This window comes from Globicephala melas, chromosome 19, assembly GCF_963455315.2.
Source record: "Globicephala melas chromosome 19, mGloMel1.2, whole genome shotgun sequence".
NCBI lineage: Eukaryota > Metazoa > Chordata > Mammalia > Artiodactyla > Delphinidae > Globicephala > Globicephala melas.
Genome location: NC_083332.1, coordinates 40,024,880 through 40,041,910, shown reverse-complemented (window position 1 = coordinate 40,041,910; position 17,031 = coordinate 40,024,880).

Sequence of the window (17,031 nt, the reverse complement as noted above, 5' to 3'; positions counted from 1 at the left end):
TATAAACTCAAACTTTTCATGCTACAACTTGGAAAAGGGGACCTGGAAATTTAGAGTCCCATATCTTAAGAAGAAAAAGAATAAGGCATCCACTATGGATATTCTTATTTGCAAGTCAGAATTTCTGGAATAATTTTGGATTAATATTTTTCATCTCCGGGCAAGCCATTCATCCCAAATGCCATTGGTCATTGGTTGATAGAGCAAATGGAAGGAGAAAAATATTTCTTTACAAAGTAGATAAGGCAAAAGTCACAAATGCTGATTAGAAAAGGGGAATGTACTATCTCCCCAAAAGGGCAAATAGCCCATCTATTGAACACAAAACTCAAATGGGAACATAAGTCATGCTCACATTCCAAGAATCTTGGGAATTCTCTCTCCCAGAAATAGTGTGCCATTGTCTAAGATTCATCAAAATACACTGTATTCCAATTTTTCCTCGAGGTAGTGGTTCCCGCTGTGCAGGAGAGGGAGATCGGTGTGTGGTTAGCAAGAACGCAGCCTAGGGAGGGAACAAGTCATCCTACAGGAACTTTGAGATCCTAGGCACCTTGGATGATACTGACTACTCCTTAAATCATATTGTGCCAAGTGGAAAATAAAGCTAATCTTCAAAATTTCCGAATCTCTGCATTTTCCCAAAGTGGTTAGTACATCCTGGAGAGTATTTCACTGTACAAATAATTGAAATCAAGATTTCTCTTGGTTTTGAGAAAGTATCAAGGGGTTTGGTATTCAGGTAGGTCAGTCACTGCAGACTGCTGTTTGGAGCCCTTTGGGGACAGAGGAGACTAAGAAGGCCTCTGCTCCTTTCTCCTCAGCGTCACCCTGCAGTTCCATGTTCTTGGCTTGAGTGACTAGTTATGTGCATACGTTGCCAATTAGATTAAGGTTCTGTGGCTGGAAACAAAACAGCATTTTAAATTTACCAAACTAAAAATGATGTCAGATTGTCACTTGGTCTCCTATTTTGGATTGCAGGTTTTGTGAGGTTTCAAATCTCATGAGCATTGCATAAACAATACCTTTATGGGGGTTCAGAGAAACAGAACCAATAGGAGATGGATGGATGGATGGATAGATACAGATAAGAAGAAATTCATTATAGAAATTGAGGCTGAGAAGTCCACTGTCTGCTGGAGAACCAGGAAAGCCAGTGGTATAATTCAGTCTAAGTCCAAAGGCCTGAGAACCTAGGGAACTAATGGTGTAATTCCCAGAGTCCAAAGACCTGAGAACCAGAAGTTTCAAGTCTGAGGGCAGGAGAACATGGCCATCCTAAAAGAGAGAGAGAACTTTGCCCTTCCTTTGCCTTTATGTTTCATTCAGGCCCCCAAGGATTGGATGATGCCCATCCACAATGATGAAGGTGGATTTCTTTACTCAGTCTACTCAGAATCAAATGCTAATCTCTTCCAGGGACATCCTCAGAAATGTTTTACCAGATACTTGGGTGTCCCTTGGGCCAGTAAAGTTGACATGTAAAATTAACCATCACAATATTTCTATAAAATAAAACGAGAAAAAAAGAGGTGGGGTGGGGAGGGAAAAGGAGATTCTCTTTTTCTCTTTCTCCCTCCTCCTGCAAAGAACTTTTCTGTACATGGATTAAAAAATACTAAGCCGCTCAGGACTGAGAGTCTAGTATTACTTCTGAGTTTACCCCAAAATGGAGTTGTTCATCTCCTTTCCATTCTTGGGTTTTCCTTCTGTTTCTTTTTTTCTCTTTTCATGTTTCACCTTGAGTCTCCCTTCACTTTTCTCTTCCAGACACACAATATTGAATTTTATCTTTTAAGCAATTCTTTATGAACTTTGGGATTATCTGTTTATGAGTTTACTATTTATTCTGATGAAACTACTAGAAAAAGAAGATATAAAGTCATTAATTTTGGGTACAAATGCCACTTTTACCCATAGTGCTCTGTTATCTGGTTCAAATTACTTTTTCTGAAACTCAGTTTCTTCATGTGTAGTCAGAAGTACCTGCACTGGTTTCTCTTACTGGAAATCTCTCCTAGGTACTTACGTGATTCTGTTTTTGGTATGCAGTGTTCAGCTCAAGTGTTGTCTTCCTGGATACCCAGTTTAAAGTAGTCTTTCCCCATCACAGATGCCCTGATTTGTTTTATTCATTGTACTTACCTTTGCCTGAAATTATCTTGTGGATAATATATGTATTTACCATATGTCCCTTTCCATTAATATAGTAGCTACATAATAACAGGAACTTTATATAACTGATTTATCACTTACATTAGATATTTATTGCTGTATAACAGATTACCTTAAAATTAGGTGGCCTAAAACGCCATTTATTTTAAAAGTTTTTGTGGGTCAGAAAGCCAGGCACAGTTTTCCTGGGTCCTCTGCTTCAGGGTGTTTCACAGTGATGAAATCAGATGTCTCATCTGAAGGCTCACCTGGGAAGGGTTTTTCTAAGCTCACCCAATTGGCCATTGGTAGGATTGATTTCCCTGTGGATTGTTGAACTGAGGGTATCAGTTCCTCACCAGCTATTGATTAAGGACTTCTCTCAGTTCTTGCCATGGGGGCCACCCCACAGATCTGCTCATAATTGGGCAGGTTATTTCATTAGAGCAAGCATGAAGAAGAGCCAGAGAGAGTGAGTGTTCTAGCAAAACCAAAGTCAGTCTTTTTTAATGTAATCACAGCAAGAGATGGCTCATTACTTTGGTCATATTCTATTTGATTGAAGACATGTGCTAGGTCCAGCAAATTCTAGGAGGAGGAGAAGGGATACATAAATTGAATGCCAGGAGGCAGGCATTGCTAGGAACCATGTCAGAAGTTGCCTATCATGCCCTTAATGTAAAAAAAAAAAAAAAAAAAAAAAGCCTGAATCAGTTTGTACTCACGAGATAGTAGCCAAATAGGAAGGCCAAGAATTCCTAGAGAAGGAAATACTATGCCTGTGAAGCCTAAATCTGTTATTCCCAATGAGCTGGTTTGAGGACCAGATATCTGTCAAAAAGTCCTGTGTCCTTTCATGTTGACATTGAGCAAGTTTTTTTTTTAACATCTTTATTAGAGTATAATTGCTTTACAATGGTGTGTTAGTTTCTGCTTCACAACAAAATTAATCAGTTATGTATATACATATGTTCCCATATCTCTTCCCGCTTGCGTCTCCCTCCCTCCCACCCTCCCTATCCCACCCCTCCAGGCGGTCACAAAACACCGATCTGATCTCCCTGTGCTATGCGGCTGCTTCCCACTAGCTAGCTATTTTACGTTTGGTAGTGTATATATGTCCATGCCTCTCTCGCGCTTTGTCACAGTTTACCCTTCCCCCTCTCCATATCCTCAAGTCCATTCTCTAGTAAGTGTGTGTCTTTATTCCTGTTTTACCCCTAGGTTCTTCATGACATTTTTTTTTTCTTAAATTCCATATATATGTGTTAGCATACGGTATTTGTCTCTCTCTTTCTGACTTACTTCACTCTGTATGACAGACTCTAGGTCTATCTACCTCATTACAAATAGCTCAATTTTGTTTCTTTTTATGGCTGAGTAATATTCCATTGTATATATGTGCCACATCTTCTTTATCCATTCATCCGATGATGGACACTTAGGTTGTTTCCATCTGAGCAAGTTTTATCTTCCTGTGAGTCAGACATGTTTGTTATTCATGTATCTACTACTGAGGCAACAAGGAGGCATCTTCACTATGATTAATTTGTCACAGGGGCACCATTCTTTATAATACTAATTCAACAATTGGCTGAAAGCTTTTTGTATTCCAGAAAATGTATTATATTTGTTACCCAAACAACATATAATTTAGATGTCCAAAGTAGTTATCCTCAAGTTTATAAAGATAATGAGACTATAATGTTAGTTGGGTTACACACCTAAAATGCAGAGCCAAGAGTCTCAATTTTGCTCAATCAATATTAACTTTCTTTTTTCATAATGACTATGGGCACAAATGTTAACATTTGGGAAAAATGGTTGAAGGGTGTATCAAAAAGCTTTGTACTATTTCTGCACTGATTTTGGTAGTCTGAGGTCATTTCAATATGAAAAGTTAAAAAAAAAAAGTATGCTTCTTTGTGATCTCCCTTATACAACAAAATGTAAGGACTCCATCCTGGCACAGACGACCCAATGCAGGAGGCTCTGCAGAACTTTCTGGTCCATCCTCACACAATCTGCAACTTGAGGTTGCCAGCATATGTCTTACCATTGGCTCTCCATATCTGCAGGTCCTGAATCTGCATATGTGGATTGCCGACTAGACTGTGTCATTTTCTGTAAGGGACTTGAGCATCCATAGATTTTCGTATCTTCAGGTCTTGGAACCATTCCCCCATCGGATACCGAGAGATGACTGTGCATCCTTTATGCCAGGCTTTTCTTTCTGGCCAGAATTTCCTCCCCATCATTATAATGAAGCAAACCTCTACTCATTTATCAGGCCTCAGATCATATTCCTCCTGCCTCAGAAAAATTCTTCCTGGACACTCCAGGCAGAATTAAGCATTTACTTCTGTATACTCCTTACTATTTGCTTTTCCTTCCCTTTAGAGCAAATATCTCTTAAGTCTTTGTAATCAGGCTTAACCTCAAAACTCTGTGATTCTAATCAAGGCAGAGATCATACTCTGCTCTCCCCCACCTCCCTTCCCCTACCCAGGCATATAATACATGAAGCATTTGAGATGCTTCATAAATGTCCTAATGGGTGGGCTTCAAGGTGCCAATCAGTAAAATGAAGTTTTAACTTGGTAGGGATATTTATTTTTTACCATGTATCTAGACTTTATGTGTAACATTAATTCACCAAATGACTCAGTGAGGTAGGTGCCACTGCAACCTCCATTTTACAAGTGAGATTATATTATTAAAAAAGAGTGGAGTGGGGATTTGAACCTTCCCAGGTTGTCTGATAAGGGACCATCACCCTAATATTTCCATCTATGAAATCACCTCGAATACAACCTTTAATTATCCTGGTCTTACAGTGTTTTAGAGCCATAAACAGTCATCTGTCATACAGTCCCCTGGTTACTTTTCTTTTAGAAAGAGATAAACAATTCTATCATTTGTAGTGTTCTTCAGCTGACCGTATATTTTCTAAAATGATAAACCTATTTAGAATTTACCCCCAGGAAAGTCTCTAGCATAAAGCATGCATTCCTGTTCTTCATGATTCATAAAAATGGTTGATTGTTCTTTTCTTTCTCCAGATCTGCCTTTTTTTTTCCCCCTAAGCTCTTAACATCAGAGGGTAACCTTAAATGGATGACATTTTCAAGTGCTTTATATTCTAGGTCTTAGGATCAGATGTTGCCATTTTCACAGACAGCTGTAGCTCCACTCACAAAAGGCCAAGTACCTTATAAAAGAAGGAGTCATTGTAAAGTAAGCTGTTCAAAGCCATATGCCTGATTCTTTTCAGGTGCAATAGGAACAGACTCTATTCAAGTGCTTCTCTGGGTTGGGGGCTGCTCTGGGGGTTGCTGGACCTACTCAAGAAATCATTTCCATTCAGTTTGTTTCTTGAGCATTTCCTATGTCAGATACTGTGTTGAGAACTGGGCTTACAAACATAATGTAACAGCTTACCCTTTGTCCCTTAGGAAATTTACAATTCTATGGAAGAGCTTAAATTCCACCCAGATTTTTAATTCCAGAAACTTCTCTTTGTGCTCTAATTGTACAAAAGTTCTTAATACATTTTTTGTCTTTTTCTCTTCTGTCTCTTCCATTGGTTCTGCTTCCATGGGAGCACCTGTTCCAGTTGTTCACCTTGATCTTCCCATCTCAAGCACAGGGCTCTGCACCGTTTCTTGATCCTGTTTTCTGTCCCACAGTGGCACGCTGGAGCAGGCTGAGAGATTTATTTCAAGTACTCAGTGTGTGCGCAATACAAACACACACACAATTGGGTCTAGCTTTGTAAACCTGAGATGATTCATTTTACTATTTGCCCAAGAAAGATCTTATTTTCAGGACTTAACTTTGGTTTTCAGCTGAAGGAGATGTTGGAGAAATGTTTTAAAAACACAGGAACAGAAAGACAGGTATTTTCTTTAACCTTATATTCCTGTACAATATTAAGTCACCACTTTATGTCCTGTGTACTTGAACATCAAATAATGTTGCAATAATGTTGCAGCAGCCAACCAGGAATTGTATTACTACCATTTACACTAGCAAATGAACCACAAAATAAAAGAATGACTAGGGGCCATACTGAGTAGCAGGCTTCCAGGTCTGGAGCAATCATATAATCAAACTAAAGTCCTGATGGAGTTGTCACCATCAGAGATCCATATCCTCAGATCCATTTTGTTGTGTGCCTGGTGAGCATGTATGTTATGGCATTAGCAAATTGTTACGGCATTAGCAACTGTGCAGCAACACAAGTGGAGGGGATATGTCTACCCACATGGCTTATGTGAAAGGATTAGGTCAAATCCTAATACGGGCCACATTCGCATGACCATTTTGTATAGGAATTAGTCAAGGAAGGCTGTATTGCCAACAAGAAATCTTTCTTGGAGCAGGGGTGGATGTAACTGTGTCCTATGATGATGATCTTATACATGCATTTCTAAATACTGGAAAAAAGGACTGTGCTGGAATGCAATATAAATACACATAGTCACTACAAATATTTCTGCTGTCTAATTTCTGGAGCTTACAGTGTAGTGCAATAGATGGATGATATAAATAAATAAACAAGAAATATTTCTGCTGTCTAATTTCTGGAGCTTACAGTATAGTGCAATAGATGGAAATATTTCTGCTGTCTAATTTCTGGAGCTTACAGTATAGTGCAATAGATGGATGATATAAATAAATAAACAAGAAACACAGACTATGAAAACTACTGTGAATGAAAGACCCAGGGGTCTAACATAGAATTTCCAGGAGACTTGGTTTAGATGCGGTGATCTGTGATTGTTTCACTTAGGAAACAATATTTAAACTGACATGTGAAGGTAGACCTAAGGGATTCACCACGATCCACCGTTGTGTTACTTGGATCCACTTCTGAGAGAATCTATTTCTGGGAGGAACTCATTCAGGATTCTGATGGCCCTCTCTCCCAGGGACCTTTAGAGAAGGAGGTTTGCTAGGTGAACAGCTGTTCTGCGATAGCTCATCTAAAGACCACAACTGATACTTGTCTCCCTCCTCCATCTATTTTGTATTTCTCTTACCCTCAGTTATTACCTCTGCAGGTCCTGGTAATTTACCTACTGTTGTGACCAAGACCCTCTTTCTTGAGGAGTCTGTGCTTCTTCTCTGACAGGTTTTGCTGTACTTGTCTACCTAACATCATAATTTTTATGTCAAGGGAGGACTCGGATACCAAAGTGGATAGCCTGGGTATAAAGTTTCTGTTCCCATTGTGTAACAACAGCCCTACTTCCTCCTGATGATCAGGGTCAATCATTCCTGTTGTTTCCTTGACGGAAGGGTCCAGAAGTGTCCAGGTAGCTTATAGTCCATCAGGACTCTTGCTGTGTCTCCTGGCAGAAACATTCTCATTTTGGGAGCAAGGACATCTAAAACTACTGAGCCCAGGGTTGTGGAGATGAGAGGCACACATTCTCCGAATAGGGCATTGGAAGTGTTGGTAAATGGGGCCACTCCTGCTTTCACCCCTCAGTTCCCAGACTTGTGCATTCTTGTTTTTGAGGAAGGTGACATGCATACCATGTTATAAATGCTGTGATTTAAAGTATACTCTGATACCTGGAAAATCCTATAAAAGTATCACCCCTGAGCTGGCCCTTCAGCTGAGCCTTTCATAGACTATTTCATCACTCTGTCAGGCTAGCAACTTCAGCCTATGTGGTATGAGAAATGATCAGTGGATCTAATAATGGTCATATGCCCACTCTCTTACCTCCTTTACTATAAAGTGGATCCTTTTTGACCCAGTGATATACTGGGGGCTATATCAGTGGATCAGATACTCTATATGGCCCTCAGTTAGTGGTATTGGCTGACGCCCTTAAAGCAGAAAGGTAAACCCATGCCTAAAATATGTGCCAAAATGAATCACTGCCCCTTTCAGAATATAAAGGAGTCTTCCAGTCTTGCACGTAAAGAGCTTAGCAGTTGCCACTCCATCCCAACAAGCAGAAAGCTGAACAGACGAAAAAAATCAACAGCTCTTCTTGGAACTGTAAGGGAGAAGAAGACACAGGGCAAACTGCAGGCTCCAAGATTGGCAGGCAGGAAAATACAGAGTCCGAGCTTATAGAGCAGAGAGCCAAGAGCGTAAACCACTGCAGCAATCAGAGCCTGGTAGGAAAACCTGAGCTATAATTGATGAATTGCTGGAGGCTCAGACAAGTCTGAGAGATAAAAGCTCCAGGGGGACCCAGTCATAGGGGAGGCCCCACAATACTGTGAGATATTCATCCAGGAGCTCTGGAAAAGATTCCCCTAGTAAATATCAGAGAAAAATCCCCTTGGGCATCTGGCAGCATGAAAGGGAAAAGGAACCATTTGGAAATACACTGCAGTTCTCTGTTCTTACCGAGGCCTGCCCTGAGGGGAAACTAGTTAACTAGAGCCTAATGTTAGGTATTATCAGAGCCTAACTGACCTGGGAGAAGGAACATAAATACCCAACTGCAGCCCACTCCAGCCATCCTTTCTCCCTAAGGGGGAGGGAAAAAAAAAAGTAAAAAAAGAAAAACCACTGGTGAAGTTCATAGTCCAGAAGGATAATCTCACTAAAAGACTGACCTAACCATAGGAGTATAGAACCCTTCCCACCCCTCATACCTCACTATAATGTTACTAAAGGCCTATTTGCAGCAATCCCTTTTACCTGGCACTTTATGACCAGCTATCAAGAAAAAAAATTACAAGCCATACCAAAAGGCAAAAAAAAAAAAAACAATTTGAAGAGACAGAATAAGTATCAGAACAAGACATGACAGGGATGTTAGAATTATCAGACAGGGAATTTAAAACTCATAATCCAGATGGTGAAATGTTATTCAGCTCTGAAAAGAAATGAGCTATCAAGCCATTAAAAGACATGGAGAAACCTTAAATGCATATACTAACTGAAAGAAGCCAATCTGAAATGGCTAAATACTTGGTGATTCTAAAAGTATGGCATTATGGAAAAGGCAAAGCTATGGAGACATTGAAAGGGTTGCCAGGAGTTGAAGGGGTGGAGGTAGAAGAATGAATAGGTAGAACACAGAGTACTTTTAGGGTGGTTAAAATATGGATACATATCATTATACATTTGCCAAAAAACCATAGAATATACAACACCAACAGTGAACCATAATGCAAACTGTGGTCTCTTTGTAGTGGATGCTCTGATAGGTAATAACGTATAATACCACAGTAGCTCATCTTATGCTCATTCACATATGTCTATTCCCATCCCTCTACACAAGTCCTCTTCATTCTTTCCCTACTTTTTTCCTTCCAGGCTTCTAAGCAGTCTACCAAGTCATTCACCACTGCCCATGAGTCTATATGTATTCTAATCCCAGACTACCTCTCAATTCACACAAAGTGAATCAGTTGCCCCACACAAATTTCCAAGCCCTTGAGAGGATTCCTGCTTAACACTCTATTTCTAGGTTTCCCTAGGGCTGTATAGGGCAGCAGTCATCCATTTTTGACCTGTGCCTACATATTGAGTGGACATTCATCAATCATTCATAAGGCATATCCCATATGGGCATAGGTATGAATTGAGGGAACTATCACAATGATGGAGGACGTATCATGGGGGATGGGACCTAGGCTACCTGCTTGTGTGTGTGTGTGTGTGTGTGTGTGTGTGTGTACATACACATACATATATATTGCTCACTTGTGCCTTGGTCCTGTTTGGCCTTTATCTCAGATTACTGCTTCTATCACATGATGATTTGCTGCTGGACCAGCCAGACTGTATTACTTGGTAGATTTGACATTACCCAGCTAGTGATGGGTACTTCTAGTTTTGTGGTAATTGATGTTCTGTGATCTGATGTTCTATCTCTTCCAGAGCAAGTAATGAATACTTAGAGCTTATTTAAAAATGTGTATACTTTTGCACTGCAGATGGGATGGATTTGCTGCAGAATCCTAGGCATCTGTATTATGATTCTCTCAATGGGTCTATCCAGTAAGTTCCTTTTAGCATCTTATGCCACCACTGATACCTCTAATAACATAAGGCCTGAGAGAAGAAAGAGTCTAAGGTACAGAGCCACAGCTTTAACCTGCTGAAGAGCTTTTTCCTGGTCTAGACCCAACTCAAATCTGTTAGCCTTTCCTGGACCCAGTGTATGGTTTGAAGTAGTTTTTTTGGGTATGAAATAAGCTACGTAGAAAAAAAAAAAAGGCTTTTAAACACTTGGCTTCCTTCTTGATGGGAGAAGCAAGATGCAATATTTTTTCTTTTATTTTGGAGAGGATGTCCAGGCATGCTCCAGACTATAGGATACCTAATTTTTAAAAGAATGTGGGAGTACCTGAATCATCATAGGGTTTATATCTTGCCAACCAGATTGTATATGTTGTAATAAAGCCTCCAATGTGCTCACCATTTCTTGCTCTTTGGTCTGATTATCATGACATGATCAACATATTGTGTTAGTCCACTGTCTTCTCCTAATGATTTGAAGAGGCCAGGCTGGTGATTTAAATGACGTTATAATAAAACCCACATCTCCTGCATCCATTAGGTTCTCAATGGTAGCCTGAATTTCTGTCTCTGCCCCTAGCATATGATATTGTTTCAATCTTCATTCCTGACTGGGAAGGGGAGGTGGTTTTAGAGGCTTCTAATTGGGCTTTCTCACTATGATCATAGCTCTCACCACACCCTCCAAGGAAGCAATGGGGTTGCTGTACTAATGAAAAGCAATGTTTATTCTAATTATACCCAAAAGAACCAGAGAAATATCCACCAAGTGGGTACATGGATCCACTATATGCACTGTAACCAGACCAACTTGGCTAGGACTCCATTTGTTGTCTGGTCCTCATATGCCCAAATCAAACTGGTAAGACATGGTGCTGCTTCAGGTAGCCACATATCAGTGTCATTTTGGACCCTGTGTTCAGTAATCCTCAAAATATTTAGGTATTCGCCTTTTCCTAGTGTATAATTACCTAGGAAAATGGCAACAGATTTCCTTTGGGGAAGGAATGTTTTTGGTTTTTTTTAATAGATCTTTTTTGGAGTATAATTGCTTCACAATACTGCGTTAGTTTCTGTTGCATAACAAAATGAATCAGCCATATGCATACACATGTCCCCCTATACCCTCCTTCTTGAGCCTCCCTTCCCTCCTCCCTATCCCACCCCTCTAGGTGGTCACAAAGCACCGAGCTGATCTCCCAGTGCTATGCCGCTGCTTCCCACCAGCCAAATATTTTACATTTGGTAGTGTATATATGTTGATGCTACTCATACTTCACCCCAGCTTTGCCCTCCTGACCCCATGTCCTCAAGTCCATTTTCTGTGTCTACCTATTTATTCCTGCCCCCTGCCCTGCAACAGGCTCATCAGTACCATTTTTTTTTTTTAGATTCCACATATATGAGTTAGCATATGGCATTTGTTTTTCCTTTTCTGACTTACTTCACTCTGTATGACAGACTCTAGGTCCATCCACCTCACTACAAATAACTCAGTTTCGTTTCTTTTATGGCTGAGTAATATTCCATTGTGTATATGTGCCACATATTCTTCATCATTCATCTGTCGATGGACATTTAGGTTGCTTTCATGTCTTGGCTATTATGAATAGTGCTGCAGTGAACATTGGGGTACATATCTCTTTTTGAATTATGGTTTCTCCCAGTAGTGGGATTGCTGGGTCATATGGTAGTTCTATTTTTAGTTTTTTACGGAACCTCCATACTGTTCTCCATAGTAGTTGTATCAATTTACATTCCCACCAACAGTGCAGGAGGGTTCCCTTTTCACCACACCCTTTCCAGCATTTATTGTTTCTAGATTTTTTGATAATGGCCATTCTGACTGGCGTGAGGTGATACCTCATTATAGTTTTGATTTGTATTTCTCTAATAATTGGTGATGTGGAACATCTTTTCATGTGCCTCTTGGCCATCTGTATGTCTTCCTTGGTGAAATGTCTATTTAGGTCTCCCTCCCATTTTTTAACTGGATTTTTTTTTTTTGATATTGAGCTACATGAGCTGTTTGTATATTTTGGAGATTAATCCTTGGTCTGTTGTTTCATTTGCACATATTTTCTCCCGTTCTGAGGGTTGTCTTTTTGTCTTGTTTATGGTTTCCTTTGCTGTGCAAAAGCTTTTAAGTTTAATTAAGTCCCATTTGTTTATTTTTGTTTTTATTTCTGTTACCCTAGGAGGTGGGTCAGAAAAGATCTTGCTGTGGTTTATGTCAAAGAGTGTTTTTCCTATGTTTTCCTCTAAGAGTTTTATAGTATCTGATCTTACATTTAAGTCTTTAATCCATTTGGAGTTTATTTTTGTGTATGGTGTTAGGGAGTGTTCTAATTTCATTCTTTTACATGTAGCTGTCCAGTTTTCCCAGCACCACTTATTGAAGGCTGTCTTTTCTCCATTGTGTGTTCTTGCCTCCTTTGTCATAAATTAGGTGCCCATATTTGCGGTTTATCTCTGGGCATTCTATCCTGTACCATTGATTTATATTTCTGTTTTTGTGCCAGTACCATACTGTCTTGATTACTGTAGCTTTGTGGTATAGGTTGAAGTCGGGGAGCCTGATTCTTCCAACCCTGTTTTTCTTTCTCAGGATTGCTTTGGCTATTCGGGGTCTTTTGTGTTTCCATAATGAATTGTAAGATTTTTTGTTCTATTTCTGTGAAGAATGCCATTGGTAGTTTGATAGGGATTGCATTGAATCTGTAGATTGCTTTGGGTAGCATAGTCATTTTCACAATATTGATTCTTCCCATCCAAGAACATGGTATATTTCTCCATCTGTTTATGTCATCTTTGATTTCTTTCATCAGTGTTTTATAGTTTTCTGAGTACAAGTTTTTCACTTCCTTAGGCAGGTTTATTCCTACGTATTTTATTCTTTTTGTTGCAATGGTAATTGAAAGTGTTTCCTTTCTGATTTTTCATTGTTGGTGTATAGGAATGCCAGAGATTTCTGTGCATTAATTTTGTATCCTGCAACCTCACCAAATCATTGATTAGTTCTAATAGTTTTCTGGTAGCATGTTTAGGATTTTCTATGTATAGTATCATGTCATCGACAAACAGTGACTTCTGTTTTAAACAGTTTTACTTCTTCTTTTCCAATTTGTATTCCTTTTGGTTTTTTTTCTTCTCTGATTGCTGTGGCTAGGACTTCCAAAACTATGTTGAATAAGAGTAGTGAGAGTGTACATCTTTGTCTTGTTCCCGATCTTAGTGGAAATGCTTTCAGTTTTTCACCTTTGAGTATGATGCTTGCTGTGGGTTTGTCATATATGGCCTTTATTATGTTGAGGTAGGTTCCCTCTATGCCCATTTTCTGGAGAGTTTTTTTTATCATAAACGTGTGTTGAATTTTGTCAGAAGCTTTTTCTACATCTATTGAGATAATCATACGGTTTTTATTCCTTAATTTGTTAATATGGTGTATCACATTGATTGATTTGCTTATATTGAAGAATCCTTGCATCCCTGGGATAAATCCAACTTGATCATGGTGTATGATCCTCTTAACATGCTGCTAGATTCTGTTTGCTAGTATTTTGTTCAGGATTTTTGCATCTGTGTTCATCAGTGATATTGGTCTATAACTTTCTTTTTTGTAATATCTTTTTCTGGTTTTGGTATCAGGGTGATGGTGGCTTCGTAGAATGAATTTGGGAGTGTTTCTGCCTCTGCAGTTTTTTGGAAGAGTTTAAGGATCAGTGTTAGCTCTTCTCTAAATGATTTTTAGAATTCGCCTGTGAAGCCATCTGGTCCTGGACTTTGGTTTTTTGGAAGAATTTTAATTATAGTTTCAATTTCATTACTTGTGATAGGTCTGTTCACATTTTCTAATTCTTCCTGGTTCAGTCTTGGAAAATTGTACCTTTCCAAGAATTTGTCCATTTCTTTGTGTTTGTCCATTTTATTGGCATATAGTTGTTTGTAGTAGTCTCTCATAATCCTTTGTATTTCTGCAATGTCAGTTGTTATTTCTCCTTTTTTGTTTCTAATTTTATTGATTTGCGTCCTCTCCCTTTTTTTTCTTGATGAGTCTGGCTGAGGGTTTATCAATGTTTTTTTATCTTCTCAAAGAACCAACTTTTAGTTTTATCGATCTTTGGTATATTCTTCTTTTTTATTTCATTTATTCCTGCTCTGATCTTTATGATTTCTTTCCTTCTACTGACTTTGGGGTTTCTTTGTTCTTCTTTGTCTAGTTGTGTTAAGTGTAGGGTTAGATTGTTTTTTTGAGATTTTTATTGTTTCTTGAGGTGAGATTGAATTGATGTAAACTTCCCTCTTAGTACTGCTTTTGCTGCGTCCCATAGGTTTTGGGTCATCGTGTTTTCGTTGTCATTTGTTTCTATGTATTTGTTTATTTCTTCTTTGATTTCTTCAGTGATCTCTTGGTTATTTAGTAACGCCCTGTTTATCCTCCATGTATTTGTGTTTTTACAGTTTTTTTTCCTGTAGATTGATTTCCAGTCTCATAGTGTTGTGGTCAGAAAAGATGCTTGATACGATTTCAGTTTTCTTAAATTTTCCGAGGCTTGATTTTTGACCCAAGATGTCATCTATCCTGGAGAATGTTCCAAGTGCACTTGAGAAGAAAGTGTATTCTGCCACTTTTGGGTGGAATGTTCTATAAATATCAATTACATCTATCTGGTCTATTGTGTCATTTAAAGCTTGTGTTTCCTTATTTATTTTCTGTCTGGATGATCTGTCCATTGGTGTAAGTGGAGTGTTAAAGTCCCCTCATATTATTGTGTTACTGTCGATTTCTCCTCTCTTGGTTGTTTGCATTTGCCTTATGTATTGAGGTGCTCCTTTGTTGGGTGCATAATCATTTATAATTGTTATATCTTCTTCGATTGATCCTTTGATCATTATGTAGTGTCCCTCCTTATGTCTTGTAACAGTCTTTATTTTAAAGTCTATTTTATCTGCTATGAGTATTGCTATGCCAGCTTTCTTTTGATTTCCATTTGCCTGGAATATCTTTTTCCATCCACTTTCAGTCTGTATGTGTCCCTAGGTTTGAAGTGGGTCTCTTGTAGACAGCATATATATGGGTCTTGTTTTTGTATTCATTAGGCCAGTCTGTGTCTTTTGGTTGGGGCATTTCATCCATTTACATTCAAGGTTAGTATTGATATGTATGTTCCTATTACCATTTTTTTTTTATTGTTTTGGGTTTGTTTTTGTGGGTCTTTTTCTTCTCTCGTGTTTCCTGCTTAGAGAAATTTCTTTAGCATTTGTTGTAAAGCTGGTTTGGTGGTGCTGAATTCTCTTAGCTTTTGCTTGTCTGAAAAGCTTTTGACTTCTCCATCGAATCTGAATGAGATCCTTGCTGGGTAGAGTAATCTTGGTTATAGGTTTTTCTTTTTCATCGCTTTAAATATATCCTGCCACTCCCTTCTGGCCTGCAGAGTTTCTGCTGAAAAATCAGCTGATAACCTTATGGGGATTCCTTTGTATGTTAGTTTTTGTTTTTCCCTTGCTACTTTTAATATTCTTTTCTTTGAATTTATTTTTTGTTAGTTTGATTAATATGTGTCTTGATGTGTTTTTTCTAGGGTTTATCCTGTATAGGACTCTCTGTGCTTCTTGGACTTGGGTGACTGTTTCCTTTCCCATGTTAGGGAAGTTTTCAACTCTAATTTCTTCAAATATTTTCTCAGACCCTCTCTTTTTCTCTTCTTCTTCTGGGACCCCTGTAATTCAAATGTTGGTGCATTTAGTGTTGTACCAGAGGTCTCTGTGATTGTCTTCAATTCTTTTCATTCTTTTTTCTTTATTCTGGTCCTCGACAGTTATTTCTAGCAATTTGTCTTCCAGCTCACTTATTCGTTCTTCTGCCTCAGTTATTCTTTTATTGATTCCTTCTAGTGTATTTTTCATTTCAGTTATTGTTTGTTTATCTCTGTTTGTTCTTTAGTTCTTCTAGATCTTTGTTAAACATTTCTTGTATTTTCTCAATCCGTGCTTCCTTTCTTTTTCCTAGATTCTGGATCATCTTTATTATCATTACTCTGAATTCTTTTTCAGGTAGATTGCCTATTTCCTCTTCATTTATTTGGTCTTGTAGGTTTTTACCTTGCTCCTTCACCTGTGACACATTCTTTTGCTGTCCTTTTTTTTTTTTTTTTTTTAACGAGTGGGATTGTGTTCCTCTCTTACTGGTTATTTGGGCTGAGGCTTGCAGCACTCGAGTTTGTAGGCTGTTGGGTAGAGCTGGGTATTGGTGCTGAGATGAGGAACTCTGTGAGACCTCACTGCTGTGAATACTCCCTTGGGTCTGAGGATCTCTGTTAGTCCAGCGGTTCAGACTCGGAGCCTCCACCGCAGGAGCTTCAGCCCAACCCTGGGCTCGAGAACCAAGATCCTGCAAGCTGTGTGGGGCAGCAAGAAAAAAAAGGACAATAACAAAATAAAAAACAAAATTAGACTAGGGAACTATCAGATAAGTTAGAAAGAATGTAAAAATAAAAACATAGATGAATGAACAACCAGAAGGTACATCAGTACCACAATAGTAAAAAAGAGGAGGAGGGAAAAGAAAAAAGCGGTGGGGGGGGGAGTCCTTTGCTGTAGAGAGCAGAGCCTAAGCAAAGGCGAGGTTTGGGCGGTGGGCTGGGCCAATGCTCAGGACCCACAGGGCTGGAAAACCCTGGGGGCTGTGGGGGCTTCGGCTTAGGCTCAAGGAACAGAGGGGGCCCAGGCTTGCACCCCACCCCTGGTCTCAGAAGGTGGGGGATCAGCCTGGGAGCTCAGCAGGCTCCCTGTGCCTGAGTGGGCAGGGCAAGCGCCCTCTGCTCCTCTCCCGCTCCTCCCGGAGGCCCCTTCCACCTGCGTCTCCTGATCTA